At 35.2% G+C, this 22,469-nt stretch overlaps 1 protein-coding gene and 1 long non-coding RNA gene across 21 annotated transcripts in view; one reads left to right on the forward strand and one right to left on the reverse strand.

The window, feature by feature from the left end:
* HDAC9 (histone deacetylase 9) overlaps positions 1 to 22,469 on the reverse strand; it is a 473,035-nt gene that overhangs the window by 68,558 nt on the left and 382,008 nt on the right. The gene's annotated exons all lie outside the window — the stretch shown is intronic.
* Positions 4,393 to 14,763, forward strand: LOC140001753 (uncharacterized). The gene is made up of 3 exons (XR_011807278.1): positions 4,393 to 4,491; positions 8,724 to 8,803; positions 14,555 to 14,763. It is a non-coding gene; the product is annotated as an uncharacterized lncRNA (long non-coding RNA).

A 22,469-nucleotide genomic window follows, 5' to 3' on the forward strand; every position in this document is an offset into this window, starting at 1 on the left:
AATAGGTTGAGTAGGTGGAAGATACAGAAATCTCTTGGAAAAAATACTTTTTCCACAAAATTTTCTAAATTTCTGGGAACCGCGGTTTGCTCAGAAAGAGATTTTTTTTCTTTCTTTTTGAAATGAAAATTAGCAGAAAAACAGCCTTTTGCTAATGCTTTTTTTTTTTTTTTTTTTTTTTTTTTTTTTGCATGCTGGATTCATCAGCATGGTTGTGAATACAAAGCACATGAAGTCATTTTATTTATTTATTTATTTTTTCCGCAGAGGTCTCTACATATTGTCCCTTGCAGATGCTTTTTCTCCTTGTATCTCCTGGTATTTCTTTCCATATACTCACTACTACTTTTAAAGGTATTTTCTGTGCATGTGGTTTTCTGTCTTATCATTAAATAGAAATTTTACATTTCTGGATAATCACTATTATTTTATTGTATATTATATTGTCACTATTGAATTAATGACATTCAGAAAATACCTCATATTTTTAATCTGTCTTTATTTTTTTTTTATTTTATTTTTTTTAGCTCTTCAGAGGTATTCTTTCAGACACATACAGACATAAGTCACTTCCTCTTGTTTTTTCCTGATGAACAACAGACACTCATAGAAAAGAAACATATGGACATTTTCTTACACCCAAACCAAATTAGGAAGCATCTCCGGTCTAAAGCAGAAAGAAACAGGCAGTAACAGCATCAAACACTTCTGTATTAGTAAATACACACCTATTTGTCTCATGCTTGCAACAACTTTGTCATTGGAATTGAGACCATGTTAGTCCATCCCCTTATTCTAGTTTGCATTTAAACAGACCAGCTGGACTTCATTCTGACAGCCAAAAACACAGCATCTCTTATACACCAGAGTTTTATATAATACAGAATCAAGTCTTCTCACTTTACCTAAGATGAAGGCCAGTTAATGGAACCCATACTGATACAACTTTAACAGGGGAAATATTTACAGGTAATGTGAGGTAACCCAGAAGAGCACTTTTCTATCCCTCTCTCTCCCCTCCTCCCTCCTCCCCCCCCAACAGACAGACACTGAAAAATTCTCAGAGAAGAAGAAAGAAGGTATTTGTGGGAGTAGGGACATGTTCCCACTAAAGCAGTAACCACTATGTACCACACAGTGTTAGAAACTATAACTTTTTCTTATGCAGTTTCAGCTACTGTTTGGTTGGAAACGTGATCTGCTGTTGGCTTTGGGTAGTTGGGAAGGATACTGTCCCTCTTACATTACCCTATCCCTCTCTTCTCATATTAACTTTTGCTGTACAAAATACCAAGATATGTCAGACCCCAAAGACAGAGAAAATTAGATGTCAGTGCTTAAATATTAACTGAATTGAATGTGATTAGAAAGACTCAACTGACAAAGTACCAGTCCATGTTGAGGGAGTAACATCAGATGGGCTGATATTATAAAATATAAAATACTCTCCTGCAAGAATATTACACCAACAATGTGAAGTGGAGAGTGAAGTCAAAGGAAGGAGGTAACTAAGGCTTAGGGAAATATAAAGCCCAGTACAACACATTTAGAACAACAGGAATTTTGTTTTAGATTTCAGTAGAATGAAAAAAAAATGTTATTTATATTGAAAATCAAAAGGAAGGTTTTTTTTTTTTTTGACATGGGAAAGAACTTTAAATATTAAGGAATCAATGACATAAACAGGAAGCTTAATAAAATATGAAAGTAGCAAAGGATTATACAATCTCTGAAACAGAAATTGAGATAGTCAAGAAATACAGTGCCAGCTTCAGAGAAACTTACAAAAAAAAAAAAAAAAGAAGAAAGAAAAAAGAAAAAGGCCGATAAATTTTGAGTGAAATAAAAAGTTTTTCTTAAGCACACCTGGAAGGAGGAAAAAAACAAAACACACACACACACACACACACAAAAAAAAAAGAAAAGGCACTGAAAAATAAACGTTGAAGATATCACCACAGAATTCAGGAATACCTCAGGAATACCCTAATTCCTGTGTAAATGTTTCATGGTGGAAGGAATAGTGAATAGCAAAGCACTTGAAATCTCAACTCGAAAAACAAAACATGGAAGTGCTGATATACTCAATATGATTTAATATTTTACTTAAGCTTCCATTCACTGCAGTGAGCCAACGCTTCTCCTATTAGATTTTATCTGATGTCTGAAAAAGAAATGTAGTAGGCCTTGTGGTCCTAGATCAATCATACCTCTTTTAGTGGTGCACACGGAAGAAGCCTTTTATTTGTGGAAGGTAATTTACAGCAGAAAGGCAATTCAACTCACCCTGAGAGAGTCATATTGATACAGTGTTAATCCATTTGCCAATACAACCACTTACATCAACCCTTCATGTTGCCAGGACCCCTGAGGAAGGTCAGAGGAAAAATCAAGATGAAGTTTGGGATTTGGAAAGAGAATCTAAAAATTATATTTTGATGTATCGGAATTTGCTTTCCCCCCATGAACTTATGTATCTGGATTTCTGTTACAAAACTGAACCGCTCACACCTCTTTTAATCATTTTTGGATCCTATTTGCAATGATAAATTGGATAGTCTCCTCAACAGCATGAAACTAAAAAGACGTTTTATACCATATGTTACAGTAATAAAACAGAAAGCTGTTTCCTATTATTGTCTGGTCCATCCTCATGTAGTCAGTTGCCTTGGAAACTGAGATTGATTGTAATTTCAAGAAAATGTAAGAATGAACTGAATCACATAGTTCCCTTTTTCAATGTCTGTCTCAATTTACAATGTTGAAACTAGCAACAAAAACATCCCTAAGCATGGTTTCCACTTCTAGAGTTATTTTTGTTGCACTTACCTCTCTGAGTGACAGCCAAAATAATATAACTGAGATTGGATACATCACAAAATATCAGTGAAGTTTCAGAAAATATTTTAATAAATGTAAGTAAAAAGTACCTTCAAATATACTTCATTAAAAAAAAAAAAAAAAAAAAAAAAAAGTACTTTTTCCAGATTTAATATCTGGATCACACAGTATCTAGCTATCATATAATTTAAATTTTACATTGCGTCCAAAACTTGAACTTTTCTCAAAGCCAAAATATATTTGATATAACACTCATTTTCCAAGTATTCCACAGCCCACTTAGAAGTTCATAATCTTTATCTCTGAAGAATTGAACTTAGCTTTAATGTGCTTACTGCAAAAAAGAAGGGAGTTACCACTCATTTATGAAATCCTTTTGTAATTTTAAATTCCTCATATAAAATTACCAAAAGAGCTTGTAAACTGTGTAGACTACTTCAAAAGCAGCATTTTTCCTGCTGTTATCTTTGGATTACCAACAGTCCCAAAAACTCTGCAAAGATCTTTTTGCTGCTTGAGTTCCTCACTTGCAGTTGCCAACCTTTATTTAAAAACAAGGAATTTTACACCAGCTGAGAAATTTGGCACTCCCTTCCCATCTACTCTTTGTTAAAATTACTCTTCCAAGATAAAATTGCCAAACCTGTCACAGGGAATTGTGCAATTACAGTGAATAGGAAGAAGTTTTTATCATTGCTAATACATGGGAGGTGATCCAATAGATTTTTAAGTTGCGGCCCCTTCAAGAAAGGTTAGAAGACTTCTGGCACATAAACAAAAAGAAATTGTCAGACCTTCAGCATGAACTACTAAGGAAAAAATTACTTATTAAAATTTGTCATCTTTGTATAGTCTTTCTGTAAGATAGAATGGAAGGGAAGGGAAGGGAAGGGAAGGGAAGGGAAGGGAAGGGAAGGGAAGGGAAGGGAAGGGAAGGGAAGGGAAGGGAAGGGAAGGGAAGGGAAGGGAAGGGAAGGGAAGGGAAGGGAAGGGAAGGGAAGGGAAGGGAAGGGAAGGGAAGGGAAGGGAAGGGAAGGGAAGGGAAGGGAAGGGAAGGGAAGGAAAAAGACAAGTTACTATAATATTGAGGATAGCTAGAAAAAGTCTATGTATGTAGTCATGTAAGTTGACTTTGATTTTGCAGTCTTAATTTCGACACTTTCTGACTTGTGTGAATGCATAACAATTTAATCAAATATCTAGAATTTGATGTTTTTCTTCTCGTTTATTGGGCAACTGACTTCTTTCTTATTGTTAATCCAGCTCTATAAACTTGACAGATATTGCCAGTGATTTGCAGTGAATTTTCTTATCTAGTGTTAAATAAATCATATTTTTGGTATTCTTACCTAGTGTTAAAAAGATGTCGTAGCAAAATAGCACAAATATTTTAAATTTGATGCCATAGCCTTAAAAAAGATAATATTTTTTATTTTTTTTCTACTAAAAATCTTGAAATATAAATTGTAAATCTTGAAATTTAACTCCATTCTTAAACAGCAGTTGGTGCCCTGAAGCCAAGAATCCTGGCAACCAGGATTCCTGGCAACCAGGAATCCTGGCAACCTGGATTCCACTATCCAAGTGGAAACACAGAGTCAGGAAGGAAATAGTTATCTCTGAAGGGACTTGACTGTGGAATGAGGACTGGTAAAGTCTTACTTGCTATGACAAAAAGAAAGCCAGCTTTCCCACCACCTCATTGCACTGCTTTCTTCACCAAGAAAGCCATGATAGAAATGAAGAGTATCAAAGAGTACTGAAAAATAAGCTGATCCTGCCAAGGCTGATATTTTCATATTCCCTCTGGCTCTACTCCATTCTCTTTAAATTCCACTGAATCACCAAAGGAGAACTCTGACCTGATCATGGGAAAAAAAAAAAAAAAAAAGAAAAAAAAAAAGAAAAAGAAAAAAACAGTGACTAAAACAACAAATGAAAAGTACTCTGCAGCTTGCAATCTAAGAAGCATTCCTTTTAGCAGGATTGCTAAATACTGGTGAATAGAGCTCATGTATGTTTTAAAGATATTAGGAAACTGCTGCAGTTCTAGAATACGAAGTATTTCTAGAATTCATCCATGAACAATAGAGATGAAAAAAAATAATAATAATTTTGAAAAAGGTATATGTTGTTTCATCAACGACAGGGTATACATGCATCTTCCAATTTGGCTCCATTTCTAATTGCAGGTGAAGCGAAATCCTGATATGCAGTTGCTAGAGAGTTGTGTTCTCTCTAACAGTTCCAAAATTCTCCTTCGCTAAGTTGAAACAGTCCATTAGAATTTTTTATTTTAAGTTTCCATGTAAATAATGATTTATTGTTAAGGGAACAAAGAATAGTTATCAGACCAGAGTAATAGGAGAAAAAAATGTATTCTAGGACAAATGTATAAAAATATAATGTCCATTTATGTTGTTATCTATGCATTCTATTTTAGGCTCTGTACAGCGCTTAAAGGAAGTATATACTAAAAAAGATTAGACCTCAGGGTGGGAGGGGGTGGGAGTTGAAGTTTGGTTTGTATAAACATGTAAATGTCCTGATGTTTATTTCAATCTTATCTATGCAGGTCACTAATACTATCAGAATATCCTATTATAGAATCTCTGTTTCTAATTCTAAAGTTTTGCCTTAACTTTTTTTTTTTTTTTTTTTTTTTTTTTTTAATCCAGTTAAAGATTTGGTTTATTCTGAAGTTAGACTGAGGGTATAAGTTTCTTCTTTTATTCTATCCAGACTAGTTCCACCATGTCTTGTGCAAATCATTATAGTCTTGTCTCTCACTTCATTGGCTTTTTGGCTTCCATCTGTTTTCTCTCATCTTTTCCTCTTCTCTTTCTCATCTACATTCTCTTTTTACTCTGTTTTCTCTCATCTGTTTGCTCATTATTGCTTGCTCATTAGACAAGCCTTCTGTTTTCCCCTTTACTTCCCAATTATCTCACAGAAGTGGAGAATGAATGAGACGTGAGAGCTTCATTCTCAGAAACACTGAACACCAGCAAACTATAACTTATTTTATTTATTTATTTTCAAAGAAAGTCTAGGATGTCTTCACTAACCTAAGCAAATTGCTTTTCTGAATGTTGTCTAAGGTATAGTGTGTTTTTATTCCTAGAAGCATTAATTTTAATTAATTAATGGAGACAATTCATAGAAATGTGTTTTTCTTAGGAAAGTGTAATTCCCTAGTGCCCTATCTGCACACAGATAAGCACAGTATCACAGTATGTGCTTTACACTGAAGGGAGCCTGTGAATATTTTATTGTTGAACATTATTATATCTGTTCAAGAACATTCATGATGTATTCATTTTAGTGTTAATATAATTTAATAATGCAGCTGCGGTTCAAGCAAAAATATGATTATATCAAAAAAAATAATAATAAAAAAAGACATTCATTTAAAATGTTTTAGAGTCATGGCCCAAATAACTATATTATTCTATCACTGAAAATGGTTTAACATGGCAGGCTTAATGCTCTGCACATTTACACCACCATGGATGTCAGGACATCCTGTTGTGAAGTTATAATCCAGCCACTGATAATTAGGGGTAATCATTAATCCATAAACTGGATTCAGTCAAAAACTTCCTGCAGAAGTCACTTGAAATTACTTTTCTTTCTTAATAAAGAACAGTTCTTCACAAATATTCAAAAATTGTACAATAAAGTAGTGAACTTGCAGAACTGTGTGTATAGACACACTTATTCTTAGGGCCTTCCCAAGTTTCTCATGTTTGTGCACTTTGCCTTGCCATCTCTTCAGTGCTGTCCTCTGTGACAGATATCAAGAGCTGCATTGCCAAGGGGACTTAGACAAGATCATCACCTCAGCATCTGGTCCATCATTTAAATGTGCAAACGTGTGTAATTCATAAAACTACTTATGCATTTCTATGTCTCAGGCTTGGGAACACTGGTTGGACACTTAACTAAACTATCAACTTCAGTGAAGTCCAGCTGTGTTGTATCCCTTTTCCCTGTCGCCATTTGCAGAAAAAGGCACTTCCTCCAGATAACACCCTTGAAGTAGGAAAGCCCTATTTATCTTATGCAATTTACCACTTATTCAGCAAAGAGCTGAGTCAGTTGAGGTTTTCATTCCTAACTCTGTCCTTCTGCTTGTGCTGTCCAAGGAGATATTTCCAAGATTTTGAGAACTGAAGGGACAAATAGTAGGCCCTTGCTCTTCCCAGTGTCAGTGAAGGTGGAAATTCACTGCAAAATTGTGCCCATTTTTCATGGAGAAAATTGGAAATTCCAGACTTCTACAACTTTGCAGAGGATACAAACGGGATTTAGAGAGGCAGCTTGCATGCTGCATTGATTACAAAGTCCCTACTTCTTCTCTCTCATTGTGAAAACTATCAAAGTTTTGAAAGAGTTTGGGGAAAGGACCGTCCGTCTTCTTACAGTATTGCATTCTCCACTGAATGGTGAAAGGGCAAGAGAGAGACAAAATTGACTGTCTTGGATTTTATCAAATAAAATGAGAAGTGTTGTTCCACGTCATTGCACACTCCATGACATACTGTAGTCTAATTTTTAAAGCTCAGGTGTTAATGTGCAGCACTGGCAGAGTAAGGGTTGCTACTGAAAGTAGCAATCAGTCCTTTTTGGTTTCAGAGAGGGTCTATTCTGAATGCTGGCATCTGTGCCACAGCCAAGACAGTAATACTGTCTTACAATAGAATACTGGAGTCATGAACCTGAGTGATTTCGAGTTGCTCTACTTATAAATAGATATTCAGGACAGCATTTTTGGAAGGTAGCCACCAGAGTGTACTCTATTACAGAATAAATCACACTGAAAAGATGCTCCCTGTCAAACTGGAGATACTTTTAGAAAAGATCAATTACAGAAACCATCACATTTATGTGACTATTTTTACTTTTATCAGTGACACAAACTTATTTCATACACACTCTAACATCCCAGATGGGTTCCCCTAAGAGTTCACACAGATCACAATACCACTGGCTCTTAAATCTAGTGGAGAGGTCTCATTTTTTATAGTACAACAAAATACAATTAAGGCATGATCTTCCTCTGACAGGTCTCAAATGATCACTCTCAGCTCTACAGGGAATGTGTTGAAATTTAGCTATTTAAAAGATCTCTAGCCAATGCTTCAGCTGCTCCGAACTCTCATAAATATTATCAGCTCTAAATTTCTGGAAAGGGTCACTGCTGAGAGGTAGTCCCTTCAGGAGTATACAGTACAACTTGACTAAAGTACAACCTCATCCCAGATTATTATTCTCATGTTTTTAGTCTAAATGCAGCCAACAATGTTGGCTGTGGAAGGTGCAATACAAGGATATAACAAAATATGTACAACCAAAGTGGCAAACCTCCCACTTACTTCATCAGTAAACTGAAGTGGATACCTTACCTAGGGATGTGACTACACTACACACGGCAGCATGAAGCAAAGATGTCTTTGTTAACTTTAAAATATGTCAGCTGGGATACAAAAAAATAGCTTTTGCCACAGAGGCACTCAGTTTTGTACAGAAAACTTTACATTGCTAAGAAAAGGTAATTTATCTGAGCACAGTGTATTAGTCCATTTAAAACTTCTCGCAGCCTGAAGGATCAGCTTGGAGATAAACTATTTACAGTGTGTTTGTCTGCACTTTGACATAGTGCCGTATAGACACAACCAATTAGCACTGGTATTTCATGATAATTTTATCTTCAGGCATTTCACAGGTAGCTTGAAACTGGATGGAATATATCTACAGTTTCTCTGCAGGAATATGTCTCTGCAAGAATAGGCATATTCCAAATGACTGTTTTAGGACAATATCTCTAATCAAATTGGAACAAAATCCAATTAACTGTTATTTTGTATGTTTGTTTCCAGAAGAACGTGAATAATCATTACCTAGAATAGAGATGAGTTTATCCAGAAATGGAATCCAAATGCAAATGCAGACTTACACGGTAGGATTCTAAATGTGCACTAAGGATCTAAACTCTCATATTTCACGGAAACAGAGGATTCAGTTCAGTTACCTATGCAAGAATTTCCAGCAGCTTTTGGGATTCAGGGGGATCCCATTTGGGCATGTGCTGGCATGGTGAAAGGGCATAGATCTTCCAGAGGTTCTATGCCATAGCTGTCAGCCACACCAGTAAACATCACGCACTTCTCTAGCACTTCTCACATGGCACTGGACACATACCTTCTGAGAACTGAATCAGGGTCCTAGTGGGTGCAGGCACTGAAGACTAGGAAGTCATTCAAATAACCAGTGTGTATCCCTGTTTAAGGATTATTGACACAGATCTCTCAAGTCAGTTGACTGTATCACCTGGAGCACCACAACAGGAACCTGAACGCCTTGCTCACATGGAGACCCCTACATTGCAGGCACATATCTGGATGTCTGAACTTGGCCCTGAATTCCTTTCTGTTTATATACTAACTTTGAATCATAACCTAATGTGAACTAAGAAGCCAAAAATCACAACTGCATCAATATTATTGAGTACATCAAGATAAAACTCCAGCGGAGAAACCATTCTAAGAAACCTTCCACTGATGCTATTCTCCAGCCAGTCTTAAGGAACTGGGGCACAGAAGGTCTCCTAGGTAAAGAACAGAGGAACTCAACCTTTTTTTTCCAAATATAAGGTCATCTCTTGTCATGTTCAAAGTAGAAAGGGCACATGGAAGTGAATCACATCTGTATAATCAAAGTTTTCAACTAAGATCTCAAAATGTAAGACTGCTTCCCACATTTTCCTTTAGGGTACCAGTACAAATTGTTTCCACACAGCAGGCAGAACCTTCTGTTTCCTCTCAATAGCTTTTATGCTGCTAATTTTTCAGTGCAAAAATCACAGTCTAATCTGGGTAGCTAATAATGTTATAATAAATTATAACAAAATTATCTGAATTTTAAAAATAATAATAGCATTCATAAGCAGCATGGGCAAGACAGGATTTAGCACTTTGTTAACCCACAATATTAACATAACCTAACATACCACAAATAGTATGGAACTCTAGTTACACAATAGCTTCCATTAAATATAAATTAGTTGTTTTTTTAACTGTAAACAGAGTGAATTATTAGTCACTTTTTAAAGATGACTAAGATACCATTAACTGCAAATTCATTGTAATGCTTCATGTTAGAGTTACAATAGAATTTCACTCCTAATAAAAATGCTTTAAGCACAATAATAAATAGAATGAAATAGGAATTGTTTTAAATTTTTAAAGAAACATTGAATTTTTGTGTATTTTCCTGCGTTTTATTACATCACTATCAATCACTGCAGTTATTTTGGAATACTGTACATATGAATTAAATTAAGGCACCAGGGCTATTAAGAGAAAAAATGCAACTAAAAGCACACTGTTGTGTTTTTTTGTTTGTCTGTTCGTTTGTTTTAATCCTAAATCTGACCTTGCTAACAAGCAGGTGCAAGACTTCACACTACAACCAAGAACACTAAAGAAGTATGATATCCTCATTTTTCTTCTAATTGTTACTTTCTCTAAATCATGTTAACTCCCAATTTTTTTACGTGATATTCATAATGATTCCCTTTGATTCTTTTCAAGTTTATTGTGGCCACAGAAATAAAAGTGCAATCCTTTGATCTCCCACATCACACACAAGTAATCTATGAGAATATGGCATATGCCATGATATGAGAAATGTATCCCAGCTGAATTCCTCATTCAAAAGAATTATGTACCTATGGCATCCTCTATGAATGCTCTCTGCAGTGAATTATTCTTACTGTTGTTACTGAATACAGCAATGAAATGTCACAGCCAAAAAGCCACATGTATGTACCATAGTTAGTTAATATCCTTACTAAGATTTTCATTGTTCTTTACCAATATAGCAGACTGCCTGCCTGAAAGTAATCTATAATTACATATATAGGAAAAACATCAATTAGATGTCCTTAGTGGCATTTATCTTCCAGTTGCTTTCTTATTACCAGGTAGTGAAAAAAACATGCAATATTCAACAAAACACAGCACTATCAAAACACGTCACGGTCACTGCGTTTAAAAGTGACTTATTGAACACAAGTGGTTCAGTTTACCTCTTCCTTACGCTTTTTAAAATGATGTACAGAAAGAATAATGAAAAGTAGAATTAAAATCTAGCTTCATAAAATTTTAACAGAAAGACTCACAAAAGGATGATAGCTAATGAAATAATTTCTTTTGATTATTTATTTATTTTATTTTGAATTACTCATTTTAAAGATGAAGGAATCAGGAATTTCACAGAATTATGAAAAGCAGTGAGGCCCAACATTTAGCCTTGGCTCAGGCAGTGATTTGCTGTGTGGTCTCTACAGTGACTTGAAAATACACAGCACAACACCATTACATCAGATAATGGCCACTTTATGAATTTTATATTAGGCTTTCCTTTTTAAAATTGTAGATTTGCAAGCAATTGTAAATAAACTCTAAGGTGGAAATTATGAATCCCTATAGCCCTCAGCTCCCACACACACACAAAAAAAGACACTTTTAATAATAATTGTTGTACCACCTTAAAAACATTGTTGGAAACCTTGGAAATAAGTGACTTAAGCATCCAGGGATTTTTTTCCCGCAATAAAATGCTTCCTCAGTCACTATCCCCTGCTTGACTTACACCACCCACCTAAGCTTAAAAAAAGTTTGTAGAGAGATATACAAAGGTCAGATTAAATCACCAGTAGAATTCATAATCCTATTTCTTCTATTGAAGACATCATTAGGCATATGTGCAACGTATGAATTAAATAACTAAGAGATTATATAATCCCACTTTTCCTAGTTTCCACAAAATGTGGTGAATGTAGCTGAAGGTACAGTCATGGACATTTACACCCTACCCTGCCTTCTCACTGTCACATCATTGCAGCCCCTGGTTATGCTACTTCTGTTCAGAAAAAATAACATTTTTGTTTTTTAACTTATCAAAGCATCAAATGTGCTGTACAGTTTTTTTAGGAGATTCTGACTGTACCTTACCTAAGGAAATCATTCTTCAGAGTACAGTGTTTACTGCAACAAGAAGTAAAAGTTTGATTCACAGCAGTAGTAGCTCAAACCACCTCTTAAGAAGCATGGTATCAAAAGGGAAGGTTTTGTATACATTTTTTATAATATATAATTTATAATATATCATTTTTTATATAAAATTATAAAAAAATTAGAGCAAACAAAATCTACTGTTTAATAAAGAACAGAACATCTGCAAATCTGGAAATATTGCTTATAGAAGCTCTCACTCTCATGCAATGACATCTACACTATTATTTTCTCACAAAACAACCTTTTGTATTAGAATGGATATCATTGTTTTCTGATAATTGTAATGAATTATGATTATTTCCAAAGATATTTTCTCCTGGCTTTGTGCTAATAAAATATGCAAGATATAACTAGCTCCCTGTGATACTGGCCATGAGTTGAACAGGTTAAAATTTCACAAAATGTTGATAAAAGTATTAAAACCTGCTGCTTTTCTTTAAACCGTATCACCAATTTGCCATTCTACTAACATAAAACATGTTAAAATGACAGGGCATATGAAAGGGAAGAAAAACAAGAAGCCTTCAGGCTTCTTAAATAGGAGTCCTTTGTGTTAAAAAATCTTCAGCTATACAGACATAAAATTTGCATTATAGCACATATATTATTTATAAAATAATACATGGTGGACCTATATCAAATTACAGAAGCCTTCTTTGTGAAACTGTTGCCTTAAGGAAAGAGCTGAATACTCTGCAGAATGTATCTTTTTGACATTTCTAATTTTTGTGAAGGAATCCAAGACATTTTCAAGCTATTAAGAAAAGCAGATATACTAGTTCCATAAAAACAACAACAACAAAGGATATAATAAATAAATAAATAAATGTAATGCTCACATAGTAGATAGCAACATAATTGATTTTTCTGTCTTTTCTAAATTTTCTCCCAAGTTCATGGAAATAAAGTTTGTGTATCTTGATCTGAACTTCACAGTTTGAGCCTCACCAGCAAGTAATATTCATCAATATTTCTTTTATTATGTGCTAGCATTGGTAATATGGAATCTGGCCCAAATTGGCCAATATTATACACTTTCATTAGTCTCAGGAGGCCCAATCCTGCAAACATTAATGCACATGTGTAACTTTACTGAGGTTAGTAGCCTGACTGACTTAGGAACATAGAGTTAATATGTAAACATATTCAGCCACACAGCTAAGCATTTGCAGGATCTGCCCCAGGTTTCTCAACAGCAGTCTTTCCAGGGACTTCAGTGGCCTCAGATACTGACTCCTGAAACCTGATAGACGTCCCTCCCACTATAGAGTGTCTAGATCTGAAAACATTCATGCACATGAGTTCGTTCAGCTTCTTTTTTTTCCAGCAGCACCACCAGCTGGAGCAGCTAAAGAGATTAGGGCCAAACTCTGAAAGTAATTATCCTGAAGAGAATAACTCACAACTAACATTGCTAAAATACCTCAACTGTTGCTTGCTGTTACAGTATTTCACAGGAGCCCTTCTGTTTTTGCAGAGCACATTACAAGTTACCCTCAAGATATCAGGCTGGCTGCAAGGAGTCAGTTCTGTAGGGTGTCAAGTCTGCAAACACACCATAGGGGTTTCCTCACTTATTCCCACTTCAAAGAAGCATTAAGAACAATTTCTCTTTATTACAGATTTTAACTAGATTTCTTTCCCCTGTGATGATTAATTAGGCGTTTGTTACAATTTGCCTTCTTTCCACCTCGAAGAATAAATGTCCCCTTCTGCTAATCAGACACAAACAAAATGTTTTGAAAAGTAATCACTTGCTAAAAAAAAAAATAAAAAAAAATGGAAATTGGGCTTCTGTGTTGTGAGGAATGTACACACATAGCACAGTGAAATTTAACACGGGTAAATGATCTGACTACCTCAAAGTGAAGCTTTTGCCTTCCTACAGTGGCCTTTCACCCTGCCCTTTCCTCCAATCTGAGGAGAGCTGATGTTGATGGAACATATAATGGCTCCTTTCCTGTGTAGTAAAGTCAGCAATAAAGCTCAGTAATTAAGGTGACCGGGGAGGCCCAGCCCAGCAGGCTAGTGGTGTGGCGAACACTTTCAGAACTTCAAACAATATCAAAGTCACTGAAAAACGGGCCTAGTTCAGGACTGGTTTGAATTAAGCCTCACTTCCACACGCACTTTTCAAATCCAAGCTCAAACAAGAAAGCCAAGGCCTTCTGGATTTCATTAGAGCCAATTATCTTATCTGTTTCATCTCAGGCCTGACCCTAAGGCTGGCAAACAGCTATTCAGTGCGTTTGTGTGGTTGTTTGAGAAAGCCTCCAGCCAGCCAATGGCCTGAGGAACTGCTAATTAAAACACAGTTGCCCCCTGCCTTCAGTGATTAAATATTTTCAAGCTTTTGTAAATAATTTTTCCATTCTTTGCCCCAAGCCTCAGAGGTCCAATAGATGCAGTAATTTACTTAGTTTGTCAAAGAATGCTGCTGGAAATAAAACTATAATAGAAACTTAGGAAACTCTTATATCTTGCTTAACTTCTGCAAGTGACATTCTACAAGCTTGCAAAACATGTATACTGTTTCTTATGTAATTAAGCCTTAATAACCTTATTGTGTTTGAAGTGATGTAGTGTACAGCAGGCCGTACATTTTGTTGATAAGCATCATGTTTCCTCAGATGTCAGCAAGATATGCATGCTCATGGGCTTAATGAGATCATGGACACTGCAGAAGTGATACTGAGCAGTATGTGTGTTCCTGAGATGGATGAACAGGAGCAGATCATACTTCCAGAGCCTGTTTCAAGAAGGACTGAGTCCTACCAGTAGCATATCCATATGTTTCAGTGGAACAAGAACAGTTCCAGAATATAGGTCTATATTACAGTTTCACAAATAAAATCAGGACATTCACATAGAAAACAAAGAAAAGCATGTCTTCCATCTGGGATAGAGGTCTCGATCCCTCCATCTCCCCCTTTCTAGACCTGCAAAGACAAGTCTTCTTTACATCAGATCTGGGGACCTTGAGGGAGGCCTAGTTCCAGCCTCAGTCCCAGTAACTCCACTACCTTGTATGATCTCATGTGTCACATGCAGCCACTGCCACCAGTACTGGGGGTGTATACTTCTGATGCAACATGATAGGGAGAGAAACACCCTATCTCCTCCACTCTAGTGGCTATATTCTAGTAGCTAGAGTGGGCATTACACATCCCAAATTAACACATCCCAAATTAACCTTTTAACTGTTTAAATCTTACTACTATCCTTAATAATAATAAATATATTTGTATTAGTATAAAGAAAGAGCAGAAAGATGACTCCTGTCTATACATTTTGGGGAACTATAGGGAAAAGCTAGAAAAAGTAGACAAATTTGCTTAGAGGCCATATTAGTAGTAGAAGAAAGTAATTACTGTCTATTTTTGTGGGAGGCAATATAGCAAAATAGAACACTAATAAAAGATTTCAATGAGGCTTCATAAGTGTTTATGAGAATACCCTACAAGCATTATCAGCAAAAAAGCAGAAAACTTGTATATTGTATAACAATCTCAAATATGAACCTCATGGCATTCTGAGAAGGACATTAAATAAGAAAAAAAAAATGGTATCAGCTTAAAAATCATTAGCTGCTGAGAATGGTAGCATATTTTTTTATTTCACACATGCTACAGAAAGAATTTGCAAAATTTAGACATTGCTGGGTTGCAACTTCCAACAGAGAAGGTCAAAGTTAACAAGAATTTATCCAGGTGACAGTCAGAAAGATGGTTTTACCTGTAGAGAGTGGCAGTATTGCTACTCCTGGCTTGGGAGTAAAACTTTGGCAAGTTTGAGCCTGAACTAAAGGCAGACTTCCTCAATTAATTTATCATGGTTATTTTAAATTTTCAAGATGCATATAAGAGACATACTCAATACAGGGTCAAAGACCTGAAGCAATTGGCTGATAAAGAATAACTGAGATTGCATATTGGATGTACTGTACTCTAGACAGATGCAAAGAAGTAGGAGAAGGCACCAAGACTAAAAGCATAATAGCAGGGAACAAATGAAGAAAGCTGAAGGAGAGAAATGTTGACTCCTCAAAAGCACATGTTGAAAAAGTGACTTAAAATGTTGGGTAAAGGTCAGGGTCTACCAAGCATGGGAGCCAGACAAGGGTGAATTTTCAAGACAAAGATCATCAAGGTTAATAAAAGTGGATGACACTCAGGCTAGGGAAGATAAGGACTTTTTGAGCTTCAGGCTAGGAGGAGTTAATGCTAAGAATGGTTTCAGAGGAAAGGAGGGCTGAGATTCTGCTCTGAAGAAGGTCTAGAACTGAACTGTGTGACACGCTGCAATCTGTACACTCAGCAATCTTGAGGACAGAGGAGAAAGAAGAGAGGGTGATAGAGAGCTTAACAGTGGTTTTTCTTTTCAGTGAAATATGATTGTATCACTTGTGACAATAGCCTGTTATGAGGGGAATGAGAGGTTAAATAGATGAATAGGGGAAGATAAAAGTTTTTGTCTGAGTCAGATCAGAAGATTAAAAAGAATGAGGCCCCTGGTGCCAAGTAAAATTTAGAGGAGAAGAAAAGATGAGTAGCAACTTTTTGATCAGAGGCAGAGGACAGAGCTATGGGAGGGGAAGGGAAGTTGTGGCTGCTGTGAAGAACTTGATGAGTGGTTGAATGAGTGACTCCAAGAAAGAAATGTGAAAGAAAAAGGGTGGGAGGAATTTTTAAAGAATGTAATATTAATATATGTCTAATCACTAAAACACTATTGCTTGAATAGTCTGGTAAGATAAATGTTTACTGAATCAGTCCTTACGTTAGGGAAGCAAAACAGAGGAGAACTTATTTCCAGTGCATTGAAGTCATTAAACTTGCCTTCCAGAAGCATAAAAGGCAATATTTAAAAAAAATCTTTTTTTTTCTTTTTTTTTTTCAGTGACTTTTTCACAGGGGCCAATGACTGAACTTGACACAGAGCAAGTCAGAATTAACTAGAACACTCATCCACTGCATGTCTTTACTTTTGGGACAACTTCTTAGCAGTGGTCCACCTGATGGTACAGTGTGTGCAAACTAAATCACTCCCTTCTTGATCAGAAGGAAATCACAGAACTTTGAGCTGTTACAAAGTTGACATTTCTTTTTTTTTTTTTTTTGACTTTACTTGTTTCGTTTCTTACACGAATTGTATTGAAAAATACAGGAAACCTGTTTAAACATTTTTTCTTTGTAGAACAAAGTGAGGTAAATGAATAGATAGCAAATTGTCATTTTCAGATCCAAGGGAACCCTGTTCCATAGAAAGTTCATCATTGATGGAGTGAAGTAGATGTTAATAAAGCAGGAGGATTGAGAAGTCCCTGTCACATGAGAACTGAAGCACTTGCAGAGATTTAACAATAGTTTCTTAATCTGTAAACTTCTTGATTGGTAATGGGGAGGCAATTAGTCTCCACTCTCCTGTCAGCCTAATAACTCATGATTGGAAGTATACCTTTTTTCATGAAATGTACCCTTTTACTACAACAGAATATTTTTGTAGGTGTAAATCCCTAATATTTTTCATAGGGAGACCTTTTTTAGAGTAAGGATAAAAATAAATTCCAAATAGCCTGACAGCAAAGGCATTAACTTCAGATGCAATTGTGTCAGGTTCAAGTCCCTGATTTGTAAGAATGAGGAAATAATTTTTTTTTCTATCATTCAGAGATGAGATTTTTTACCAAAGTTTTTGTTTGTTTGTTTGTTTTTGTTTTATTTTCTTCCTAGAGTGATGTCCTCACCATGAGGCTAGAGATTAACATTGTCACGAAAGGGTTTGAAACACACTTAGTTGTTTTCTTGGAAGCTTTCAAATAGTTTTGGTTTTGTTCCAGTGTAGAAGAAAATCACATGTCAAAACCACGGACAGTTGCTACTTACTGGAACTGCTGTCTTTAGTCAGCTCTACTTAGTAATGCACACCCAGCACAAGAGGGAAAAAGCAGCAAAGACTAGTGAATTTATTGATGGGGAGAAAAGAAACAAACAAGCTCTATCTTTCCTTCAGCACTCCACCTTATATAATCTGACATGCATGTACACTGTAACACGACATAGGAGAAATGCTAAGCAGCTTACTAACAGTCCAGGCATAGCTATTTTCAGTCCTCTTATAATGTGCTGTAAATTGCTTGGTTTCATTCTTCATCAATTTTTGGTATACTTGCAATTTTGGTAACTTCATTTTGACACCTGATATCAATATATGACTAGAAAGATTGTGGTAGGCAAATGTGAATCAGGTAATGAAATGCTTTAAAAGCTTGGTTTGTTTCAAGCCACTACAATTAATGACAGTGCTTGTATATAATTGGAAAGATTTGGTTGCTTAATTACGTTAAATATAGTCAAAGGATCTAGGACCATATCTTGCTACATTTACTCTATGAACAGCCTTTGCTCTTTTAGTGGTAATTCTTGCAAGAAGTTACTATTGAGTGTAAGTAACAACATTACATTTAGCTGTGAATTATTCTGGTGTGCAGAACTGACAGGTGCAGTTGATGATTGATACAATTTTAAATCCTGACCCTAGTAGAAGTAAAATTGAGTATACATGTATATGATCACAAAACATAGACTTCCCTTTTCATGAAAAAATACACAAATATGCCAAACTTGGTAAATTACTCTATGACTGAGCTTTTTTCTTATATTGCCTATAAGAAACAGTTTATATCTAGGAGCCTGAAGTTTGATAGATTCCCTCACACTGAGCAACAATCCATTCTTCAAGAAGCTGCATTGATTTAATGGGATTACTGGTGGCCCAAGCAGTACTGCTAACACCACATAATCATGAGTCATAGACCTCCCTGAACTTTTTCATTAGATATCTTTTTTTTTGAGACATACATGTTTTCTTAGTTTCAAACATCTCTTTTGCAAGACTAAGAGCTGACTTTAAAAAGTAATAAAATACTCAGAGTTGGGGCTCCAACAACATCCAGTAACACGAAACCTCATAAGATCTTGCAGCACTGAGCAGAGTGCTACTCAGCATAATTCAGGATTTCAAAATCTGGGTCTTGCCAGATTTTTCTATTTTTCTTTGGAATTACTGAAGCTTTATTTACTAGAATATGTTTTCTATGAAAAAGAGTTGTTCCTTTTATTCAATTACTTTCCAGCAAAGTGCAACACAGGTACAAAACTTATTAGAATTAAAAAAATAATAATAAACTTAAAAAAATACCTCCAAGGAGTTACTGATGCAAAAACATGAGCACATCTATAAGCACAGGCGTGCCCCAAAGGTATCCACACAAACTTATACAGAGACACAGGTGCGTGAGCACACACATAACCTCACAATAACTCTTTGCAGTCCGGCTTATGTTTGAAAGGAGGAAAATAAAAACTTCAGTTTCTTTTTGTTCTTGAAGTATTAAAAGAAGAATAGTGGAGGTCTCATTAGCTAAGCTGGCTAAAGAAAGCATGAATAAGAACTGTGTAGCTGAAAGGCCTCTGTTTCTGCTGTTCTTGAAACAACACTCCTGTCTGATTCTGGATAATGGGCTTTTAATAAAAATATCCACCAAAGGAAAACAATTAAACAATACATAAAGCACCAGGGTGCAATCTAGTGGTTCTGTTACAGTCTGGAGTTGTTCCAGCAGAGAACATGTGGATATTTTTTACAGGCTACAGTGTAGTTCTTGAAAGTTATTATAAAGCAACAAAATTTAAATTGGGGCTGGACATCTACACAATTGCTCAGTGTTGCTGTAGGACTTTTAATATAGAACTGAAATTTATCTCCATTTAAATACCACAGATATTTTGACTGTTAACACAAAAATATCTTCTGTAATTGCACTGCTTTTTAATTTCTTCCAGGATGTTTCTGGTGGTATTTCTCACTTTTCCATCAAAGTATTTGACAATGTGGCAATTCTTTATCCATACACTTCTATTCTTTCATCTTTCTGGCTTGATACAAAATTGGAAAATATGTCTATTGGAGAAGAGCTCAGGTACTTTCCAGTACTTTTAAACTACAGGCCATGTACAGCTTGGGGTTTTAATCAACTAGTTTTTAACCTGAACCACATAAACCTGACACATGCCATATTTTATTATCCTTTCTCCTTCACCCCCTACTCTGCCATGTCAATAAAAGAAACTGTGCATCTGTAGAAAAGTAAGCCGACACTAATTAATTTCTGTAATGAAAGGTTTCATTTCTGTAGTTCCAGTGAATGAAAGGAGCGTCATATGTAGTTTTAAACATCCTGGTACAGTAAAGGTGAAAATTTGGGGTAGTTTGGTGAGAAGAAGTTAGATTTTCCAAATAAAAGTAAATGAGTAGGAAGAAGAGGTTTCAGGATATAAACAGTGTTGCCAGGTTTAGTTTTATGGTGAACTCTGAAGTATAACAAAATGTTGAAAAGCTGTTTATGCCAGTGTTTCAAATGCTTTTAGCTCTGCTTCTCAGTTTCCCAAGGACTCTCTCCTTATCCCCACAGTACTCATCTGAATGATGAGAATATTTATCAAGAAACAAGGCAAGAGCATGACAACTTACTATGATTACAAAAAAAAAAAAAAAAAAAAAAAAAAATATATATATATATATATATATATATCATACATATATATATATATATCACACAAAGCCACGGATTCTCAGGACTATTAAACATTTACACTTTAGGCAGGTTTAAAAAAATAATATTCCAAGCAAACTTCTACCTTCTTCAAACATCTTCAAAAGGAACTGCTCAGGCACTTTTAAGTCATCTCATTTTTTTAGCTGTTTGGTGTACCTTCCTTTGAATACTGCTGAGACATTTTCTATGGCAGAAGGGAAAAGAAAGATCTCTTGTTGAAATGCTCATCTTATAACAATGCTCAGAAGCAGTGGACAAAATCAGAAATGATCAACTTATTGCAACTCTGACTTACAACTCTGCAGAATACTGTGGATGACTGCAAACTATATACATATGTACAGAAACCATCACATAGATTTCCTAGAGCTTCCATAACTGTGTTCTGTTTAATTATATTTTTCTGCATTATGCTCATGACCATGCAGAAGGATTGTGGGTAATTAGCACTCTTCAAAATGTCCATCTGCATTTGGGTAAATCATTACTGGACTCTTGTACATATGACTCTGAGATTCTGCCTTCCTCTTTATGAAGTGCTGAATGAATGCATTGCTGTCAGCAAATAGACAAGAAATAACAATCACTGGGGCAATCCAGTGATTGCAAATTAATTACCAGTTATTATAAAGTTAAATATTGGGAAATATATATATTTTTTTTCCATTAGTAAAGATAAACATGGCATTTTGCTAGTCTCAAGCCATTAACAATGGAGTTCAACATAACAATGGATAACAAAATAGATTAAGCTTCTGAAGATCTTAGTTCTTTCTGTCTGCTTTTATTGACTCATGAAGCAAAACAGCTAATTTGGCTTTTTCATTTCTCCTCCCATATTTTTGCCCTTTTATCTCATTGCACTGCAAGTTCTTGAATGAGAACCTGACCTTAATACAGTTTTTAGACCTAGCCTACTATAATATAAACTCAGCAGCAGCCTCTGGACATTGTAGTCATAAAAACAGTAGCATTAAGCTATGAATATCTAGAATTATTGTTTAGTAGAACTTTCTTCTCAAAAATATTTTTTTGTGGAAATTATTTTTTGTGGAAAAAAGCATTGTTCTGTGACTCAGTGTAAATAAAGCTAGGTACAGCTAAGAAAACTTGTTTTTTGTCTCCTACATTCTTTTGTTCTGTTTATCAGAAACCAGGGTTTCTGTTCAGTCAGAGAGATATACTATGTTGCAGAAGAGTGATGTCAAATAAATGCATAATAATATTCAAAATACTATAAATAGATGGTTCGCCCTCATGTGGTGTATTAAGCTCATTTCTAGAAGAGTTTCAGAGATGAGCAATTAAAATAATAAGGCAATTAGATGATTTTCTAAATAAAGAGAGATTGAAAAAACCAGAAATACTGACTTTTAAGAGAAGAAAAATAACAAGGAATATGACACAGGGAGTGCAAATACGTTTAAAATAAATATGCACAAGCAAGAGTGTGCACTTCATCTACAAATGTAGCATACAAACATACGGACTTCTAATGATATAGGAATATTAGACATCTGAGCTAAAAAAATGAACTTTTGTTTTTCAGGCACACATACATAAAACCAGGACACTCAATAACAACAGATTAAATGAATACAGAATCTTAACAGATACACAAAATTGATTAAGGTTGTTGTTTCCAATGCTTTAGCAAACAAAAAATTATGAAAGTAAACCTAAGGTAAAATTAAAACAATGTATACAACTGGATACTATCTATGTATAAGTACATGAAACAGCATAGGTAAAGCATATTAACATTTTCTTTAAGTTTTCTTTTTAGGATATATGTATGAATTTGTAACTTAAAAAATAAAAACAAAACAAGCAAATAAACAAAGATGGTACCTATGCCAAAACAGAGCTAACAAGGAGAATATATTTGAAAAAGAGCAAAATTGTATTTAATTTTTTTTTCATTTGAA

The sequence above is a fragment of the Anas platyrhynchos genome, chromosome 2, assembly GCF_047663525.1.
Source record: "Anas platyrhynchos isolate ZD024472 breed Pekin duck chromosome 2, IASCAAS_PekinDuck_T2T, whole genome shotgun sequence".
NCBI lineage: Eukaryota > Metazoa > Chordata > Aves > Anseriformes > Anatidae > Anas > Anas platyrhynchos.